This window comes from Hypomesus nipponensis, chromosome 2 (genome assembly GCF_054491055.1).
Source record: "Hypomesus nipponensis isolate SF chromosome 2, ASM5449105v1, whole genome shotgun sequence".
Taxonomy (NCBI): Eukaryota; Metazoa; Chordata; class Actinopteri; order Osmeriformes; family Osmeridae; genus Hypomesus; species Hypomesus nipponensis.
Genome location: NC_140362.1, coordinates 9,677,994 through 9,690,678, shown reverse-complemented (window position 1 = coordinate 9,690,678; position 12,685 = coordinate 9,677,994). Strand labels below are relative to the sequence as shown.

Genomic DNA, 12,685 nt, shown 5'->3' with positions numbered 1-12,685 from the left:
TTATTGTTAGCACCAATTTGAACGTTGAACGCTGCGTGTAAGCCATAGTTCACAGCATCTCAAAACAGCTGAAGCTTTGAGTGTCTTATATTTGCAATAAGAAATGGAAAGTCTCAAAACGTGAATCTAAGGGCTAAACATCTTCACAAAACAAATTTTCCATGTATAAACTGCCACAGAAGCATGTTATAACACTTCAAACATCAAGAAAACAACTCAGCCAGAAGTTACATGCCAAACTTTGTAAATGCATTGAAAATGCTATTCAGGAGCTGAAAAGCACTGTAGAGCAATACAAAATGGAAAGTCTCAAAAAGTGAATCTAAGGGCTAAAGATCTTCACAAAACACCTTTTCCATGTCTAAACTACCACAGAAGCATTATATAACACTTCAAACATCAAGAAAACCATTCAGCCAGAAGTTACATGCCAAACATTGTAAATGCATTGAAAACGCTATTCAGGAGCTGAAAAGCACTTTAGAGCAATACAAAATGGAAAGTCTCAAAAACGGAATCTAAAGGCTAAACATCTTCACAAAACCCCTTTTTAACATATATACAGCCACAGAAGCATGTTATAACACTTCAAACATCAAGAAAACCATTCAGCCACAAGTTACATGCCAAACATTGTAAATGCATTGAAAACGCTATTCAGGAGCTGAAAAGCACTTTAGAGCAATACAAAATGGAAAGTCTCAAAAACGGAATCTAAAGGCTAAACATCTTCACAAAACCCCTTTTTAATATATATACAGCCACAGAAGCATGTTATAACACTTCAAACATCAAGAAAACCATTCAGCCACAAGTTACATGCCAAACATTGTAAATGCATTGAAAACGCTATTCAGGAGCTGAAAAGCATTTAGAGCAATAAAAAAATGAAAGTCTCAAAAACGGAATCTAATGGCCAAACATCTACTCAAAACCCCTTTACCATGTATAAATACCCATAGAAGTATGTTATAACACTTCAAACATCAATAAAACCATTCAGCCAGAAGATACATGCCAAACTTTGTAAATGCATTGAAAACGCTATTCAGGAGCTGAAAAGCACTTTAGAGCAATAACAAATGGAAAGTCTCAAAAAGTGAATTTAAGGGCTAAACATCTTCACCAAACACCTTTTCAATATATATACAACGTCGCCGCAACGTCACTCGTTGACCAAACATAAGTTGCCGCAATGTCTTTGGCGACGTTGCGGGACCATGCATCTGTGGGGCGCCAGTAGGTTGCCGCAACGTCATCTTGTGACGTTGCCAGTCCGAAACCGCAACGTCGTGGCAACGTTATTTTCCGACGTTGCCAGTCCGTAACCGCAACCTCCTAGCAACGTAACTTTCTGACGTTGCCAGTCCGTAACCGCGACGTCGTCGCAATGTTATTTTCCGACGTTGTCCGTCCGTAACCGCGACCTAGCAACGTTATTTTCCTACGTTGCCCATCCGTAACTGCGACCTCCTAGCAATTACATTTTCCGACGTTGCCAGTCCGTAACTGCGACGTTAATTACTAACCTATATTTTTCAATTCTATTGCTTATATTTGGGCGGTTCATATGCAGACCTCATTTGCTCCAAATGCTACTTGTTCTTGTATAATAGGTTACATAGCCAACTTCAGGAGGTCTATATTTGTGTGGTGTGTAGCCTAACTCAAGCTAATCATAAACAAGGCAGGATTTCCATGTAACATTCAGTAATTTTATTTCAAACAAAGTGCCAAACAGTGAATGAACATCTTCTGCCAGTTCCTGCTACAGGTCCTGTCTGTTGGCCCTGACAATGAAGCACAAAATAAGTTAGTGTCCTATCAACATAATTGCACGTATGAAAGGGGCTATACAAGTCATAAAAATATCACATCTAGAATAATATACGTGTTTGAGTGTCTATGCTCTGAAGAGCTCCACAGCCTTCTCTCCTAGTCCCGTCTTCCACTTCATCACAGCATCTGCAATTAGAAGTCATAAACTTATTGTTAGCACCAATTTGAACGTTGAACGCTGCGTGTAAGCCATAGTTCACAGCATCTCAAAACACCTACCACACTTTCGGAACTCCAGCACCTAAAGGTGCTCCTCAAGGTCTTGGAGTTCAGCCTGTGTTTGGGCCACCTGTAGGTCCATCACTGGCACCTCTTTAGCGTGTTTACCCTGTCGTCGCCTGAATAGGAGAGCCTCTCGCTGGTTCTCCTCCAATGTCTCCATCTTTCTGGAACATAACCTGTAATGTGTCTGTCAGTAAAGACAAGTAAAACACGTTTACAAGAGTTAACATGATTGGCATACACTGTGGTTCTTCTACATTAGCTGTAACATTGATGTAAATAACACGTTACCTTGAATGGTTGTATACAAAGCATTAGTAAGACAACATTTGTTGTTACGACAAATATGTATCCCCCTGCCACGATCAGAACAACTTAAGTATGCCTTACAATGAGTTGGCAATGCTATTGAGAAGCTTTGAGTGTCTTATATTTGCAATAAAAAATGGAAAGTCTCAAAACGTGAATCTAAGGGCTAAACATTTTCACAAAACAAATTTTCCATGTAAAAACTGCCACAGAAGCATGTTATAACACTTCAAACATCAAGAAAACCATTCAGCCAGAAGTTACATGCCAAACTTTGTAAATGCATTGAAAACGCTATTCAGGAGGCTGAAAAGCACTAATGAACAAATGAAAGTCTCAAAAACAGAATCTAATGGCTAAACATCTTCACAAAACACCTTTTCCATGTCTAAACTGCCACAGTTGTATAACACTTCAAACATCAAGAAAACCATCCAGCCAGAAGTTACATGCCAAACTTTGTAAATGCATTGAAAACGCTATTCAGGAGCTGATAAGCACTTCATAGCAATAAAAAAAAAGAAAGTCTCAAAAACGGAATCTAATGGCTAAACATCTTCACAAAACACCTTTTCCATGTCTAAACTGCCACAGTTGTATAACACTTCAAACATCAAGAAAACCATCCAGCCAGAAGTTACATGCCAAACTTTGTAAATGCATTGAAAACGCTATTCAGGAGCTGAAAAGCACTTCATAGCAATAAAAAAAAGAAAGTCTCAAAAACGGAATCTAATGGCTAAACATCTTCACAAAACACCTTTTCAATATATATACAGCCACAGAAGCATGTTATAACACTTCAAACATCAAGAAAACCATTCAGCCAGAAGTTAGATGCCAAACTTTGTAAATGCATTGAAAATGCTATTCAGGAGCTGAAAAGCACGTTAGTGCAATACAAAATGGTTCAGGCAGGAGGACTCAGTAATGTTATGTTACTTGATACATTATTACACGTTACAATACATGATTGTAATATTTGATTTGGCGTATGGTTGTGCTCGCAACGGCTCCCTGCCGCACCCAACTGAGACACTGTCTCCTGAGACACCGTCTTGACATCCGGGCAGAGAGCAGCGACGCATTCCCCCTGAGGAAGAAGAAAAAGAAAAACCAGACAAAATGGAGGAGGCCGGGGAGGTGGAGGCCGCAGGAGACCGAGAGTGTCTGTGTCGCACTAGCAATGCAGGACCTGGGATCCCTGCCATATACCCCGCCCTATTAGGAGGGTGTACCTTGACACGTGATGACGATTTGCTGACGCGCTAGGTCTCGCGTCCCCTAGCATGAACCTCACCGTAAAATGTTACCAGGATTTTACAATATTTAACTGCAATATTTCACAATAAATCATTGTATTATAACTTTACAGGCTTTAACTGTAATAATAACGATATCATGTTGTAATGTAGAATTTACTGTGAAATCAATGTATACACAGTAAGTTACTGTGAACAAATCGATACCGGGATTTCACAGCATTTTGTTTGGTTATTTCACAGTAAAATACTCAATTCAAATTATCTTTTGAGATAACCCAATACATTACTGTAAAACTTGAATTGCACTTGATCTGCACTGCATTGTGGGATCAAGAAGAGACAGGTGGATCCACGGTGGATACGGCAGATAGAGTTCAAGGGTACACTCACAGAAATGAATCATGGCATATTTTATAATTAAGTATTTACATCTATTTTATTTTATTATTTTCCCAAAATGTATTAACTAAAATCCTTAGAATGAGCAGAAGTCTATTCTGCCGTGCAAAGGCAAAAGACCGTAACTTCAATTTTGTCGAAAATGATTTTTTTTCATTTTCGGAACAGTTAAGGTCTGCTTTATCATGTGGCCAAATATCTTAAATGAACTCGTCTGTTTTTCAGAGAAAATAAGGTTGTTGTCTTCACCGTACCTTCCAAAAGCCTGCTTTGGCTTTAGAAATCCAATGCAGAATGCTGTAACATCAGTTACGGTTCTTTGCCTTTGTTTTGCGGCACTCAAAAATGTTCAAATGGAGTTACGGTTTCAATTGAACTAATACGTAACCTAGCAACAATAAACACATCTAGCGTTAGCTTAGCCTACTCGCTGGCATTCAACACCAAACATCCCAAACATCAGTCGTTTGTAAGTATCTTACCCTGGCAGTTAAATCAAAAACACTCTTGTCTTGTGAGTCTTGTGACAGGTATCCATGTGTATGTTACATTGGCTTATAAAATACAGAGTTTATATCGTGATAAGCAACTAAGTGAGCGAAGAAACGGAAGTTCCTGTATTTTGCCTTGGCATGACCATTTACGACAGAAGCATGGAAGTCATAAACTTATTGTTAGCACCAATTTGAACGTTGAACGCTGCGTGTAAGCCATAGTTCACAGCATCTCAAAACAGCTGAAGCTTTGAGTGTCTTATATTTGCAATAAGAAATGGAAAGTCTCAAAACGTGAATCTAAGGGCTAAACATCTTCACAAAACAAATTTTCCATGTATAAACTGCCACAGAAGCATGTTATAACACTTCAAACATCAAGAAAACAACTCAGCCAGAAGTTACATGCCAAACTTTGTAAATGCATTGAAAATGCTATTCAGGAGCTGAAAAGCACTGTAGAGCAATACAAAATGGAAAGTCTCAAAAAGTGAATCTAAGGGCTAAAGATCTTCACAAAACACCTTTTCCATGTCTAAACTACCACAGAAGCATTATATAACACTTCAAACATCAAGAAAACCATTCAGCCAGAAGTTACATGCCAAACATTGTAAATGCATTGAAAACGCTATTCAGGAGCTGAAAAGCACTTTAGAGCAATACAAAATGGAAAGTCTCAAAAACGGAATCTAAAGGCTAAACATCTTCACAAAACCCCTTTTTAACATATATACAGCCACAGAAGCATGTTATAACACTTCAAACATCAAGAAAACCATTCAGCCACAAGTTACATGCCAAACATTGTAAATGCATTGAAAACGCTATTCAGGAGCTGAAAAGCACTTTAGAGCAATACAAAATGGAAAGTCTCAAAAACGGAATCTAAAGGCTAAACATCTTCACAAAACCCCTTTTTAATATATATACAGCCACAGAAGCATGTTATAACACTTCAAACATCAAGAAAACCATTCAGCCACAAGTTACATGCCAAACATTGTAAATGCATTGAAAACGCTATTCAGGAGCTGAAAAGCATTTAGAGCAATAAAAAAATGAAAGTCTCAAAAACGGAATCTAATGGCCAAACATCTACTCAAAACCCCTTTACCATGTATAAATACCCATAGAAGTATGTTATAACACTTCAAACATCAATAAAACCATTCAGCCAGAAGATACATGCCAAACTTTGTAAATGCATTGAAAACGCTATTCAGGAGCTGAAAAGCACTTTAGAGCAATAACAAATGGAAAGTCTCAAAAAGTGAATTTAAGGGCTAAACATCTTCACCAAACACCTTTTCAATATATATACAACGTCGCCGCAACGTCACTCGTTGACCAAACATAAGTTGCCGCAATGTCTTTGGCGACGTTGCGGGACCATGCATCTGTGGGGCGCCAGTAGGTTGCCGCAACGTCATCTTGTGACGTTGCCAGTCCGAAACCGCAACGTCGTGGCAACGTTATTTTCCGACGTTGCCAGTCCGTAACCGCAACCTCCTAGCAACGTAACTTTCTGACGTTGCCAGTCCGTAACCGCGACGTCGTCGCAATGTTATTTTCCGACGTTGTCCGTCCGTAACCGCGACCTAGCAACGTTATTTTCCTACGTTGCCCATCCGTAACTGCGACCTCCTAGCAATTACATTTTCCGACGTTGCCAGTCCGTAACTGCGACGTTAATTACTAACCTATATTTTTCAATTCTATTGCTTATATTTGGGCGGTTCATATGCAGACCTCATTTGCTCCAAATGCTACTTGTTCTTGTATAATAGGTTACATAGCCAACTTCAGGAGGTCTATATTTGTGTGGTGTGTAGCCTAACTCAAGCTAATCATAAACAAGGCAGGATTTCCATGTAACATTCAGTAATTTTATTTCAAACAAAGTGCCAAACAGTGAATGAACATCTTCTGCCAGTTCCTGCTACAGGTCCTGTCTGTTGGCCCTGACAATGAAGCACAAAATAAGTTAGTGTCCTATCAACATAATTGCACGTATGAAAGGGGCTATACAAGTCATAAAAATATCACATCTAGAATAATATACGTGTTTGAGTGTCTATGCTCTGAAGAGCTCCACAGCCTTCTCTCCTAGTCCCGTCTTCCACTTCATCACAGCATCTGCAATTAGAAGTCATAAACTTATTGTTAGCACCAATTTGAACGTTGAACGCTGCGTGTAAGCCATAGTTCACAGCATCTCAAAACACCTACCACACTTTCGGAACTCCAGCACCTAAAGGTGCTCCTCAAGGTCTTGGAGTTCAGCCTGTGTTTGGGCCACCTGTAGGTCCATCACTGGCACCTCTTTAGCGTGTTTACCCTGTCGTCGCCTGAATAGGAGAGCCTCTCGCTGGTTCTCCTCCAATGTCTCCATCTTTCTGGAACATAACCTGTAATGTGTCTGTCAGTAAAGACAAGTAAAACACGTTTACAAGAGTTAACATGATTGGCATACACTGTGGTTCTTCTACATTAGCTGTAACATTGATGTAAATAACACGTTACCTTGAATGGTTGTATACAAAGCATTAGTAAGACAACATTTGTTGTTACGACAAATATGTATCCCCCTGCCACGATCAGAACAACTTAAGTATGCCTTACAATGAGTTGGCAATGCTATTGAGAAGCTTTGAGTGTCTTATATTTGCAATAAAAAATGGAAAGTCTCAAAACGTGAATCTAAGGGCTAAACATTTTCACAAAACAAATTTTCCATGTAAAAACTGCCACAGAAGCATGTTATAACACTTCAAACATCAAGAAAACCATTCAGCCAGAAGTTACATGCCAAACTTTGTAAATGCATTGAAAACGCTATTCAGGAGGCTGAAAAGCACTAATGAACAAATGAAAGTCTCAAAAACAGAATCTAATGGCTAAACATCTTCACAAAACACCTTTTCCATGTCTAAACTGCCACAGTTGTATAACACTTCAAACATCAAGAAAACCATCCAGCCAGAAGTTACATGCCAAACTTTGTAAATGCATTGAAAACGCTATTCAGGAGCTGATAAGCACTTCATAGCAATAAAAAAAAAGAAAGTCTCAAAAACGGAATCTAATGGCTAAACATCTTCACAAAACACCTTTTCCATGTCTAAACTGCCACAGTTGTATAACACTTCAAACATCAAGAAAACCATCCAGCCAGAAGTTACATGCCAAACTTTGTAAATGCATTGAAAACGCTATTCAGGAGCTGAAAAGCACTTCATAGCAATAAAAAAAAGAAAGTCTCAAAAACGGAATCTAATGGCTAAACATCTTCACAAAACACCTTTTCAATATATATACAGCCACAGAAGCATGTTATAACACTTCAAACATCAAGAAAACCATTCAGCCAGAAGTTAGATGCCAAACTTTGTAAATGCATTGAAAATGCTATTCAGGAGCTGAAAAGCACGTTAGTGCAATACAAAATGGTTCAGGCAGGAGGACTCAGTAATGTTATGTTACTTGATACATTATTACACGTTACAATACATGATTGTAATATTTGATTTGGCGTATGGTTGTGCTCGCAACGGCTCCCTGCCGCACCCAACTGAGACACTGTCTCCTGAGACACCGTCTTGACATCAGGGCAGAGAGCAGCGACGCATTCCCCCTGAGGAAGAAGAAAAAGAAAAACCAGACAAAATGGAGGAGGCCGGGGAGGTGGAGGCCGCAGGAGACCGAGAGTGTCTGTGTCGCACTAGCAATGCAGGACCTGGGATCCCTGCCATATACCCCGCCCTATTAGGAGGGTGTACCTTGACACGTGATGACGATTTGCTGACGCGCTAGGTCTCGCGTCCCCTAGCATGAACCTCACCGTAAAATGTTACCAGGATTTTACAATATTTAACTGCAATATTTCACAATAAATCATTGTATTATAACTTTACAGGCTTTAACTGTAATAATAACGATATCATGTTGTAATGTAGAATTTACTGTGAAATCAATGTATACACAGTAAGTTACTGTGAACAAATCGATACCGGGATTTCACAGCATTTTGTTTGGTTATTTCACAGTAAAATACTCAATTCAAATTATCTTTTGAGATAACCCAATACATTACTGTAAAACTTGAATTGCACTTGATCTGCACTGCATTGTGGGATCAAGAAGAGACAGGTGGATCCACGGTGGATACGGCAGATAGAGTTCAAGGGTACACTCACAGAAATGAATCATGGCATATTTTATAATTAAGTATTTACATCTATTTTATTTTATTATTTTCCCAAAATGTATTAACTAAAATCCTTAGAATGAGCAGAAGTCTATTCTGCCGTGCAAAGGCAAAAGACCGTAACTTCAATTTTGTCGAAAATGATTTTTTTTCATTTTCGGAACAGTTAAGGTCTGCTTTATCATGTGGCCAAATATCTTAAATGAACTCGTCTGTTTTTCAGAGAAAATAAGGTTGTTGTCTTCACCGTACCTTCCAAAAGCCTGCTTTGGCTTTAGAAATCCAATGCAGAATGCTGTAACATCAGTTACGGTTCTTTGCCTTTGTTTTGCGGCACTCAAAAATGTTCAAATGGAGTTACGGTTTCAATTGAACTAATACGTAACCTAGCAACAATAAACACATCTAGCGTTAGCTTAGCCTACTCGCTGGCATTCAACACCAAACATCCCAAACATCAGTCGTTTGTAAGTATCTTACCCTGGCAGTTAAATCAAAAACACTCTTGTCTTGTGAGTCTTGTGACAGGTATCCATGTGTATGTTACATTGGCTTATAAAATACAGAGTTTATATCGTGATAAGCAACTAAGTGAGCGAAGAAACGGAAGTTCCTGTATTTTGCCTTGGCATGACCATTTACGACAGAAGCATGGAAGTCATAAACTTATTGTTAGCACCAATTTGAACGTTGAACGCTGCGTGTAAGCCATAGTTCACAGCATCTCAAAACAGCTGAAGCTTTGAGTGTCTTATATTTGCAATAAGAAATGGAAAGTCTCAAAACGTGAATCTAAGGGCTAAACATCTTCACAAAACAAATTTTCCATGTATAAACTGCCACAGAAGCATGTTATAACACTTCAAACATCAAGAAAACAACTCAGCCAGAAGTTACATGCCAAACTTTGTAAATGCATTGAAAATGCTATTCAGGAGCTGAAAAGCACTGTAGAGCAATACAAAATGGAAAGTCTCAAAAAGTGAATCTAAGGGCTAAAGATCTTCACAAAACACCTTTTCCATGTCTAAACTACCACAGAAGCATTATATAACACTTCAAACATCAAGAAAACCATTCAGCCAGAAGTTACATGCCAAACATTGTAAATGCATTGAAAACGCTATTCAGGAGCTGAAAAGCACTTTAGAGCAATACAAAATGGAAAGTCTCAAAAACGGAATCTAAAGGCTAAACATCTTCACAAAACCCCTTTTTAATATATATACAGCCACAGAAGCATGTTATAACACTTCAAACATCAAGAAAACCATTCAGCCACAAGTTACATGCCAAACATTGTAAATGCATTGAAAACGCTATTCAGGAGCTGAAAAGCATTTAGAGCAATAAAAAAATGAAAGTCTCAAAAACGGAATCTAATGGCCAAACATCTACTCAAAACCCCTTTACCATGTATAAATACCCATAGAAGTATGTTATAACACTTCAAACATCAATAAAACCATTCAGCCAGAAGATACATGCCAAACTTTGTAAATGCATTGAAAACGCTATTCAGGAGCTGAAAAGCACTTTAGAGCAATAACAAATGGAAAGTCTCAAAAAGTGAATTTAAGGGCTAAACATCTTCACCAAACACCTTTTCAATATATATACAACGTCGCCGCAACGTCACTCGTTGACCAAACATAAGTTGCCGCAATGTCTTTGGCGACGTTGCGGGACCATGCATCTGTGGGGCGCCAGTAGGTTGCCGCAACGTCATCTTGTGACGTTGCCAGTCCGAAACCGCAACGTCGTGGCAACGTTATTTTCCGACGTTGCCAGTCCGTAACCGCAACCTCCTAGCAACGTAACTTTCTGACGTTGCCAGTCCGTAACCGCGACGTCGTCGCAATGTTATTTTCCGACGTTGTCCGTCCGTAACCGCGACCTAGCAACGTTATTTTCCTACGTTGCCCATCCGTAACTGCGACCTCCTAGCAATTACATTTTCCGACGTTGCCAGTCCGTAACTGCGACGTTAATTACTAACCTATATTTTTCAATTCTATTGCTTATATTTGGGCGGTTCATATGCAGACCTCATTTGCTCCAAATGCTACTTGTTCTTGTATAATAGGTTACATAGCCAACTTCAGGAGGTCTATATTTGTGTGGTGTGTAGCCTAACTCAAGCTAATCATAAACAAGGCAGGATTTCCATGTAACATTCAGTAATTTTATTTCAAACAAAGTGCCAAACAGTGAATGAACATCTTCTGCCAGTTCCTGCTACAGGTCCTGTCTGTTGGCCCTGACAATGAAGCACAAAATAAGTTAGTGTCCTATCAACATAATTGCACGTATGAAAGGGGCTATACAAGTCATAAAAATATCACATCTAGAATAATATACGTGTTTGAGTGTCTATGCTCTGAAGAGCTCCACAGCCTTCTCTCCTAGTCCCGTCTTCCACTTCATCACAGCATCTGCAATTAGAAGTCATAAACTTATTGTTAGCACCAATTTGAACGTTGAACGCTGCGTGTAAGCCATAGTTCACAGCATCTCAAAACACCTACCACACTTTGGGAACTCCAGCACCTAAAGGTGCTCCTCAAGGTCTTGGAGTTCAGCCTGTGTTTGGGCCACCTGTAGGTCCATCACTGGCACCTCTTTAGCGTGTTTACCCTGTCGTCGCCTGAATAGGAGAGCCTCTCGCTGGTTCTCCTCCAATGTCTCCATCTTTCTGGAACATAACCTGTAATGTGTCTGTCAGTAAAGACAAGTAAAACACGTTTACAAGAGTTAACATGATTGGCATACACTGTGGTTCTTCTACATTAGCTGTAACATTGATGTAAATAACACGTTACCTTGAATGGTTGTATACAAAGCATTAGTAAGACAACATTTGTTGTTACGACAAATATGTATCCCCCTGCCACGATCAGAACAACTTAAGTATGCCTTACAATGAGTTGGCAATGCTATTGAGAAGCTTTGAGTGTCTTATATTTGCAATAAAAAATGGAAAGTCTCAAAACGTGAATCTAAGGGCTAAACATTTTCACAAAACAAATTTTCCATGTAAAAACTGCCACAGAAGCATGTTATAACACTTCAAACATCAAGAAAACCATTCAGCCAGAAGTTACATGCCAAACTTTGTAAATGCATTGAAAACGCTATTCAGGAGGCTGAAAAGCACTTTAAAGCAATGAACAAATGAAAGTCTCAAAAACAGAATCTAATGGCTAAACATCTTCACAAAACACCTTTTCCATGTCTAAACTGCCACAGTTGTATAACACTTCAAACATCAAGAAAACCATCCAGCCAGAAGTTACATGCCAAACTTTGTAAATGCATTGAAAACGCTATTCAGGAGCTGAAAAGCACTTCATAGCAATAAAAAAAAGAAAGTCTCAAAAACGGAATCTAATGGCTAAACATCTTCACAAAACACCTTTTCCATGTCTAAACTGCCACAGTTGTATAACACTTCAAACATCAAGAAAACCATCCAGCCAGAAGTTACATGCCAAACTTTGTAAATGCATTGAAAACGCTATTCAGGAGCTGAAAAGCACTTTATAGCAATAAAAAAAAGAAAGTCTCAAAAACTGAATCTAATGGCTAAACATCTTCACAAAACACCTTTTCAATATATATACAGCCACAGAAGCATGTTATAACACTTCAAACATCAAGAAAACCATTCAGCCAGAAGTTAGATGCCAAACTTTGTAAATGCATTGAAAATGCTATTCAGGAGCTGAAAAGCACGTTAGTGCAATACAAAATGGTTCAGGCAGGAGGACTCAGTAATGTTATGTTACTTGATACATTATTACACGTTACAATACATTATTGTAATATTTGATTTGGCGTATGGTTGTGCTCGCAACGGCTCCCTGCCGCACCCAACTGAGACACTGTCTCCTGAGACACCGTCTTGACATCCGGGCAGAGAGCAGCGACGCATTCCCCCTGAGGAA

The 12,685-nt window shown here is 39.0% G+C and overlaps 3 long non-coding RNA genes across 6 annotated transcripts; all 3 read right to left on the bottom strand.

Annotated features, from left to right (window-relative positions):
• Positions 1–1,656: 1,656 nt before the first annotated feature.
• Positions 1,657–3,431, bottom strand: LOC146300687 (uncharacterized). 2 transcript variants are annotated; one of them, XR_014729676.1, is made up of 4 exons: positions 3,397–3,431; positions 2,059–2,248; positions 1,892–1,965; positions 1,657–1,790 (listed from the first exon to the last, which is right to left on the bottom strand). It is a non-coding gene; the product is annotated as an uncharacterized LOC146300687 (long non-coding RNA). The 2 variants fall into 2 exon arrangements; XR_014729675.1 differs by lacking the exon at positions 3,397–3,431 and having other exon boundaries at positions 2,059–2,557.
• A 2,927-nt stretch (positions 3,432–6,358) lies between these two features.
• LOC146300686 (uncharacterized) lies at positions 6,359–8,133 on the bottom strand. 2 transcript variants are annotated; one of them, XR_014729673.1, is made up of 4 exons: positions 8,099–8,133; positions 6,761–6,950; positions 6,594–6,667; positions 6,359–6,492 (listed from the first exon to the last, which is right to left on the bottom strand). It is a non-coding gene; the product is annotated as an uncharacterized LOC146300686 (long non-coding RNA). The 2 variants fall into 2 exon arrangements; XR_014729672.1 differs by lacking the exon at positions 8,099–8,133 and having other exon boundaries at positions 6,761–7,259.
• Positions 8,134–10,864: 2,731 nt separating this feature from the next.
• On the bottom strand, positions 10,865–12,645 carry LOC146300685 (uncharacterized). 2 transcript variants are annotated; one of them, XR_014729671.1, is made up of 4 exons: positions 12,611–12,645; positions 11,267–11,456; positions 11,100–11,173; positions 10,865–10,998 (listed from the first exon to the last, which is right to left on the bottom strand). It is a non-coding gene; the product is annotated as an uncharacterized LOC146300685 (long non-coding RNA). The 2 variants fall into 2 exon arrangements; XR_014729670.1 differs by lacking the exon at positions 12,611–12,645 and having other exon boundaries at positions 11,267–11,853.
• Between the last annotated feature and the right edge of the window lie 40 nt (positions 12,646–12,685).